We start from the raw sequence: 7,835 nt of genomic DNA, 5'->3' as shown, positions 1-7,835 counted from the left end.
GTTAAAATCCTCTCCTATGATCATACGGCACACCCCAAGATTTATCAATTTAACAACTGCATCAATTAGAAATTTAAGAGGGTGTGCCGGGGGACAGTAAACATGTAGGATGCCATACTCTGCTCCATGAATTAGAGCTTTAAGAATGATGAACCATCCATGTTCATCCTTAATTTGCTCAGTTATCTGGAATGGAGGTTTCTTCTTACCAGTATAGTCACTCCCTTAGAGCTAAAGGAGGAGAAGAATACACTTTCGTAATCTCCCTGCTGCAGCTTCAGATGTTCCTATCAGTTAAATGTGAAAGGGCATAGTTTTAAGGTGAAAGGGGAAAGATTAAAGGTAGACCTGAGGGGCAACATTTTCACACAAAGGGTGGTGCGTATATGGAATGAGCTGCCAGAGGAAATGGTAGAAGCTACTACAACATTTAAATGACATTGGGACAGGTACACGGATAGAAAAGAGAAATATGGGCCAAATGCAGGCAAATGAATCTAGTTTAGTTTGGGAAACTTGGTCAGCATGGATGAGTTGGGCCAAAGGGTCTGTGTCCATGTTGCATAACTCTATAACTGCACTCTGAGATGGAGTACATCCAGCATAAGTTGTTAGAAAATTCAAAGATCCAGTACCTGAAGGAAGTTGGTTCAATCAACTCCATGGCACTGTGGCGATTGATTAGCCAACCTGACTTAAAAATAGAGAACTGAAGTTCTTTTTCTGTAGTTTCAGATAATCTTGTAATCAAAGCTCCAAGATATAGGATCCTAGCTGAACAAACACTAGGAAGTTTGCTTTGCTAAACTGTACAACGTTTTTCTAAAAATATATTTTATTCATAAAATTTGTAAATAAACACATTACAAAACATTGACCTTGAATAATATAGATTTTACAGTAATTACTTATCTCAAGGCTCTATACCATTGTAATATTTACAAAGTACGTTCCATCAAGTATATAACTGAACTGCAAAATATTTCATATTGGAAGTCCAAAAGATATATTTTTCCTGTATAAATCATGTTCCATTTTGAGGAGACTCAATACATTTTTAATACTCTTGATTTATAACATACCCTTTGGGCTGTGTGACTTACAAAGAATGTATCAGTTTCCTGTCAGTGTATGATGGCTGATAAGGAAAGGTCACTGCCTTGGACCTATTGTGCCTTTGCAACGGCTGCCCCAAGCTTCAGAGTCCCTGAAGCCATAGGTTTCAAGTAGTAAAAGGATGTCTTTTATCAGGTTGATTAGTCTTCCAACTGCAGTTGGTGTCTACCTCAGTGCAAATTCCTGAGACCAATCAATACAGCACAGAGCTGTATGTCACAGACCTGTTCGGTCTAAACATTATCTAGAGACAGCGATTTTAGCCATTCTATAAGGAGTTGGATAACAGCCTCAAGGGCAATATGCAGAATCAAACTTGAAGTAATTGGTTAGGAAGGTGAGCGCATACGGAGGTGAATGGTGAGTTCAAAAGTTACATTGTCAGCATCAGTCCTATCAGGATAACAGTGAACAAAGGCTCTGTCATGAAAATCTTTGGCTGCAACAGGCTCTTCTCCTAGATGCCCTTAAAGAACTCCATATAGTTTGCAATTTTCCTGAACATCATGCTAAGTTTCCAGTGCTGAGGTAATATCCATAGCTTTGAATCCATATATTTCCAACATGATCATCTTGATGAAGGGGGGCCCCATTTGAGAACATCCTTCATTACCATCCAAATAGTGTTACATATCACCATCGTTGGTTATAGCCAACACATTCCTGACCACATTGGCTCCCTTGCCAAGCAACTGGTTAATCTCCATGTTCTTCTGTGTTCACTACATGGCTGTATGGATTTTGAAGTCACCACTCTGGAGACTGCTCATCACAGTAAGGTGCTCCCATTTTTGTTAGACAGACCAAAGAAAATGATCTGTGTCTGTTTAGGAAGGAGGAATCAATTAGAATTCCAACATGTCATTGGTATTCAGGTGATCCCCCCAGCTAAAATTCCATGTTCAAGCAGGAAGGAGGCAGGTGAGAATCAGAAATAAAATTGATTGTTACGTTCACTTAAAAAAACACTAGGGAATGTTCATTTGTTTAGACACACAGACTGCAGATTTTAATGAGATATTGGAGGATGGTTACTGAAATAAAAACACGGGATGGTTCCGGTATAAGTAATAGGGTTTTATAATTTATAGGACAAAGTTACTTTGTGTTATCTGCATACAAGACCATAAGACATAGGAATGGAAGTAAGGCCATTTGGCCCATTGAGTCCACTCCGCCATTCAATCATGGGTGATGGGCATTTCAACTCCACTTACTCGCATTCTCCCCGTAGCCCTTAATTCCTTGTGACATCAAGAATTTATCAATCAATATAGGTAACAATATAATCCTCATGAATGTTTGATGACTGATATAATATAGAAAATACCCATTGTACCCTTTCTGCTAAACCTGCAAGGATTTCATTTATAATCTCTGTTGGCAGTGCCAAGCTATTAGCAATCAGCAGCTTGACAGCAAAAATTGGTAGCTGAATGCAATGAAATTATTTTCATTTATGTTCACTTTATACTACAGCACTGCCACCGACAGCAGCATCCAAGTCATGACACTTTAATCCAGTTTCAGTTTCGGACACTTAATATTTGGCATTGCAAATAAAGACAAATATCCAGCAGCTAGCTATGGATGAAATTATGCACTTTAAATACAACCTACTATAATGGTGTAGTGATACAAGGAGTTTTTTTTTTAAAAGAAATATATAATGTATAAAATACCATTTATTTTAGAATTTAAACTTGAATTTGATGAAAATGATTAACCTGAAAACATTTGTAGCTATGGCAATTTCTTTGAAAATACAAAGAGAGACTTCCTGAGAAGTAATAAGGCTTTGTTTTCATTAGATAAGTTTACCAGGAAACAGTACAATTGAGCATTAAGTTTCAGGTAGAAGGATCTAGAGATAGTAGTTTTGTTTTTGGCTTACATGAAACACCCATAGCTTGAAGTCAGTCATTTTGGTTTCACGCTCCCAGAATTCTTAGCTCAAGCTGTATGTGGAAAACAGTTGCTCCTAAAAAAAAAAGGAGGGAGATAGTTTAGAACTGTTTAGAAAAAAAAGGGGACTACTTCAGAGTAAGGAGTTTAGTTTTAAAACTCCAGGTCAGAAGTATTGGTTCGACTTTCTTTTCTAAATCGGTATGCAGCCTTCAGGAAGAGGCACTCAGATTCTCAACACAGAATTGAAGTCGCAGTAAAATTAAGCCCTATAGTTGTGATAGAGAAGGAAATTCTATTTGGTATAAGTACTGTAAAGGAGTGCTTTGGGATTAACACATTGCATTTCACCATGAGTTTTGAAATATTTAAAGCCATTCTTCAGTCTAGAATCTGACTTGACCAGTAATATCAATAGCTGGCATCATGAGTGTCAATATATTCATGTAGTCTATGGTAAGTGTGACTCTAAGGCATTAACATCTTTTAAACTGTGAATTACGACCAATGGAGCTAGGAACAGCATGAGTTATGGTAATCTGTTTTCTTTACCTCACCTTCTTCAAGGTACTTTTTTTTGGTTTGGCCTTGTTTATTCTCAGATTTAACCCAGAATGTGGTCTGCAACAAAACCCTTCAAATTCTCTTCATTTGAGATTTTAAGGGCAAAATGTTAAGTTTCTCTCTCCACAGATATTGCCAGACATACAGTTTCTCCAGTATTTGTTTTTATTTCAGATTTCCAGCATCAATATTATGTTTTTAAGAGACCAATTACCTCAATGATTATTATAGCATCTTTGTTTAAAATTTACTATAATTTCTTGCTTAAAGTTCTGTCCAATGATATAACTATCTAGTTTATTCCTAATTCCACATCCCTACTGATTCACTCTAAGCAAAGATCCTTCCATTCTCATAGCTTTAAATCAAGACTACCCTCCTTTTTTCATTCTACCTATCTTTTGAAAATGTTGTGTAGCCTGGAATATTTAACTTTCTGATGTGTCACATTGCAACCATGTCCCTAAAATTCTGATGTCACTATTATAAAGAGTCTTCTCTTTTACATGAATAACTGGCATGAGGTCCTTGTAAAATTAGAACCTTGCAAAATAACCATTGTGCTGGTGTGTTCAGTAATTACAGAATAGCAATAGTTTCACAAAAGCTAGCTCAGGGTGAAAATGTCAGAGGGATAAGGAAGCTCCAGGTAAGCAGAGTTCTTGGTTCAGCGAATCAACTGAAAACCAGTTTGATTGGCAGCCTAGACGTTTCTGGATCTCCAATACAGATAATTATGGTAGTTCACTTTTGGAACTACTCCTGTACAGAGGAACCTCGATAATATGAATTTCAGATTAATCAGAAGAGGATTTCAAGGTCCTGCAAAAACATTACAACAAAGAGGTAACTGTACTAAAGAACATGCAAAATCACAGGCAAAAACAAAGACAGACATCAGCGACTGGATATTTTTTGGGTAAGGATTGTTACACAGCCCTTTGCAAAAGTAAGTGTTTTACAGTATTCCCGTCACTTTACCAGACCATTCATGAAAAAAAAATAGCCGAGAACGTAAACGCATGCGCAAGGTGGTGCTTCTATATTACTATTGTGAGACTGAGTTCCCAGAAACTGAAACGGTCTTGCAATCATAGGAGCTGTTTGAAACCTTGTTTAATGCTGTCTTCACCACTCCGTGCCAAATGCAAACTGCTACTGCATTAAAACATTTTTTTCGTGTTATCATTGCTTTATTTTATTCATGTGAAATCTGTGTCCTCTTGCGCTCAACACATTAAAATTATAGATTTAAACAAATTCTCCAGTAGAGCACAGCGTTAGATCAGCATGGCTTCCCTTGTCCAAGGTAAAATCAATTATCCGGATAATCAATTATCCAAACGAAATAATGCCCACCCATCTTGTACGGATAATCAATGTCCCTCTGTATTAACACCCGGCATTTTAAACAGGAGCTAAAGAACAGCAATCAGTATCAGATATCATTGACACTTCACACCAATTCCAGAAGCATTTTGGAAATTATAGCATGCATGTGACCAATTGCACATTAAATGACCTACACTGATCAATGATCAAACAAATCAGCTTCGTAATTAACTTGGTGTTACAATACCATGTTGAACAGTAATTAAAGCAGTAAATCTTTCTTTTAATTAATTGGAAGATGCAATCTTTAAATTGTGTTATGATGTTTTGGATCAGAAAGATTAACCCCTTGCAATGAAGGAAGGTTTTAAACAGGAATCAAGATTGATATTCTTGTCAAATGATCAAGGCTGAAAAATCAAATTCTACTTCTCCAGTTTTAAGTAAACTGGCAGGAAGAATAGTAGACAAGAAAAACAGGAAATTAACTCTAGGTGTACTGAGAAAACACTATGCTGATATGGACAACAGAATTTACTGAGTAGTCGTCACTAGGCAATGGAAAGCTTAAATTGAAACATGCAATCTTCTACTCAGCAAATCACAAAAGATTTATAATTAAGGTCACTTGTAGTGAAAACCTCATGTGGTATCAGTAACAAGAATGGAAGCCAGAAACAATGCAATTTCAGAGGTCATAACTTATCACAGCAAGAGGGCATGCAAGATATTCACAAGTGAAAAATCAACTTTAAAAAAAATACTATTGTATTTTGATGAATGTTGTATTACACACAAACCAATGTATATTTAGTTTCTAGTATATTGCTGCCCAATACAGATAATAAAAGGACGAAAAAGGAGTGGGGACAGGAGTCAGTACCCTTCCACTCTGGTTCTATATTTCTATAGAAATATATTCTCTATTGCTCAGCATCTCTGAATGTAATGAATCCTTAAAATCCTGTTCAAGTTATAATCAATATCTTTGTGACTCACTTTCCAGAAATAGCTGCTTATAATAAAAGCGGCTACATTCTATTGCTCAAGGAAGATGGCCTAAAAAGTCAAATAAGGAACTAATATACTGTAAGATTGTTACCCTGTACTTGGTTTAAATTTGTTTGCATATTTTTAAAAGCAGATTTCTGTAAGGAACAAAACACCTGAAAATATTGAATGATTTTAATATTTCATTTACTATTTTAAACAGTGAGAGAAACTTTCAATTTGGTCATGGAATCAACAAATTCAAGGATAATGGGTTGAGATCTAATGTCTGAACTTTCATATAATATACATAATCCCATTTAACAGTGCACTGCAATGTGTGCGTGGGTGCTCATTTTGAAATGTGGAATTTAACAAGTTGAATATTTCAACTTAGTTTCTCATCCTAGGATGCAATTTATTTGAAAAGAGCTACAAGACATTTTATTTTTGTGCAATTAAAACCTCCAGGTAAGGACAGTCTTTGGGGTTACTGTTGGTGCTGTAAGCTTTCTCCTTAACTATCCACCATCACTAATCTCTTTACACCCTCATTTTTGACCTTTGGACTGGTCAAATACTAGCAATCTCATTTTCTGGATATTATAAGAATATTGATTTATCATTGCTGCTAAGATACACTAATAAAGCTGGCATTTTAAACAAAAAACTGTTTTCACAGCTGAACAAGACCAAAGGCTTTTGATATTTTCTGTAAAAATGGAAAAGTCCTCACATGAAATTGTCATCTTTATCATTAACATGCTATGTCATTTCTTACATGACATTCAGAAGTTAAATCTAAAGTTTTGACAATACTTAAGGTTTATTTCCAGATATATTTCATAGTAAGTACAGTAAATGAGTATTTTGTTAATGGTATCACAGTATCAGAAGTATCGATATAATTGGGGTCATTATCTCAAAAGAATTCTTGAGTAACAATGGATAACGTGCACCATTTATTTATATTCCAAAATCTAAATGCTCCAGAGTTTGAATATTATTTTAACTAACACAATGCATTACTTAAAAATTCAGTTTACAATAATCCCCACAAAATAGACATTCACATGGAATTAATGTCTTTGGATCATATATAGATAGCACCGATAATTTAGTAGCACAAAATATCAGAACATATGCTCAGTACCAAAATTCATTAGAGAATGGTCCCATCAATTTGGAAGCTACAGACTTTTACAGTACTTTCCAAGGACGGATTGGGGGGGGGAGGGGGGAGGAAAGAGAAAGAGAGAGAAAACCATTGGCCAGTCAAAGTTTTAAAAATGCATGTAGAAAACCAAAAAAAAGTAGTAAAAATGTATAAAGTAGTAAAAATTCTAAAAGAAAATCATGTTTAGCAAATTAGAGTCCTTTGAGGATGTAACCAGAAGGGCAGATGAAAGGGAAATCAATAGAATATCAAATCCTTAGATTGGAAGCAGGCCATATGGCCCAGCAAGTCAACAATGACCCTTCAAGGAGCATCTGCCCAGATCCACCCCTCTACCCTATCCCTGTAACCCTGCATTTCCCATGGTTAATTCACCTAACCTACACATCCTTGGAGACTATGGGCAATTTAGCATTGCCAATTCACCTAACCTGCACATCTTTGAACTGTAAAAAGAAATCAGAGCACCCAGAAGAAATGCAGACGTGGGGAAGATGTGCAAACTCCACACAGGTCACCCAAAGGTGATATCGAATCCAGGTCCCTGGCACTGAGGCAGTAGTGCTAATCACTGCCACCAGTGTGCCTAAATTTCCAAAAAACAACATTGAATCATGTGCCATATAGAAGATTAATAAGCAGACCAAGGGACATGGAATTGGGGGTAATGAGTTACTGGACAGGAAATAGTGAGTGGGCATAAATGGGGTAGTTTCATATTGGCAGACAGCAAATTGTGGAGTGTTGCAAG

General features: G+C 36.3%; 1 long non-coding RNA gene across 1 annotated transcript; it reads right to left on the bottom strand.

Annotated features, from left to right (window-relative positions):
* Positions 1–817: 817 nt before the first annotated feature.
* On the bottom strand, positions 818–7,502 carry LOC122550721. The gene is made up of 2 exons (XR_006311926.1): positions 3,011–7,502; positions 818–1,939 (listed from the first exon to the last, which is right to left on the bottom strand). It is a non-coding gene; the product is annotated as an uncharacterized LOC122550721 (long non-coding RNA).
* Between the last annotated feature and the right edge of the window lie 333 nt (positions 7,503–7,835).

Source organism: Chiloscyllium plagiosum, chromosome 6, assembly GCF_004010195.1.
Source record: "Chiloscyllium plagiosum isolate BGI_BamShark_2017 chromosome 6, ASM401019v2, whole genome shotgun sequence".
NCBI classification, from domain to species: Eukaryota; Metazoa; Chordata; class Chondrichthyes; order Orectolobiformes; family Hemiscylliidae; genus Chiloscyllium; species Chiloscyllium plagiosum.
The sequence above is the reverse complement of the archived record's forward strand: the minus strand, read 5'-3'. Positions and strand labels throughout refer to the sequence as shown.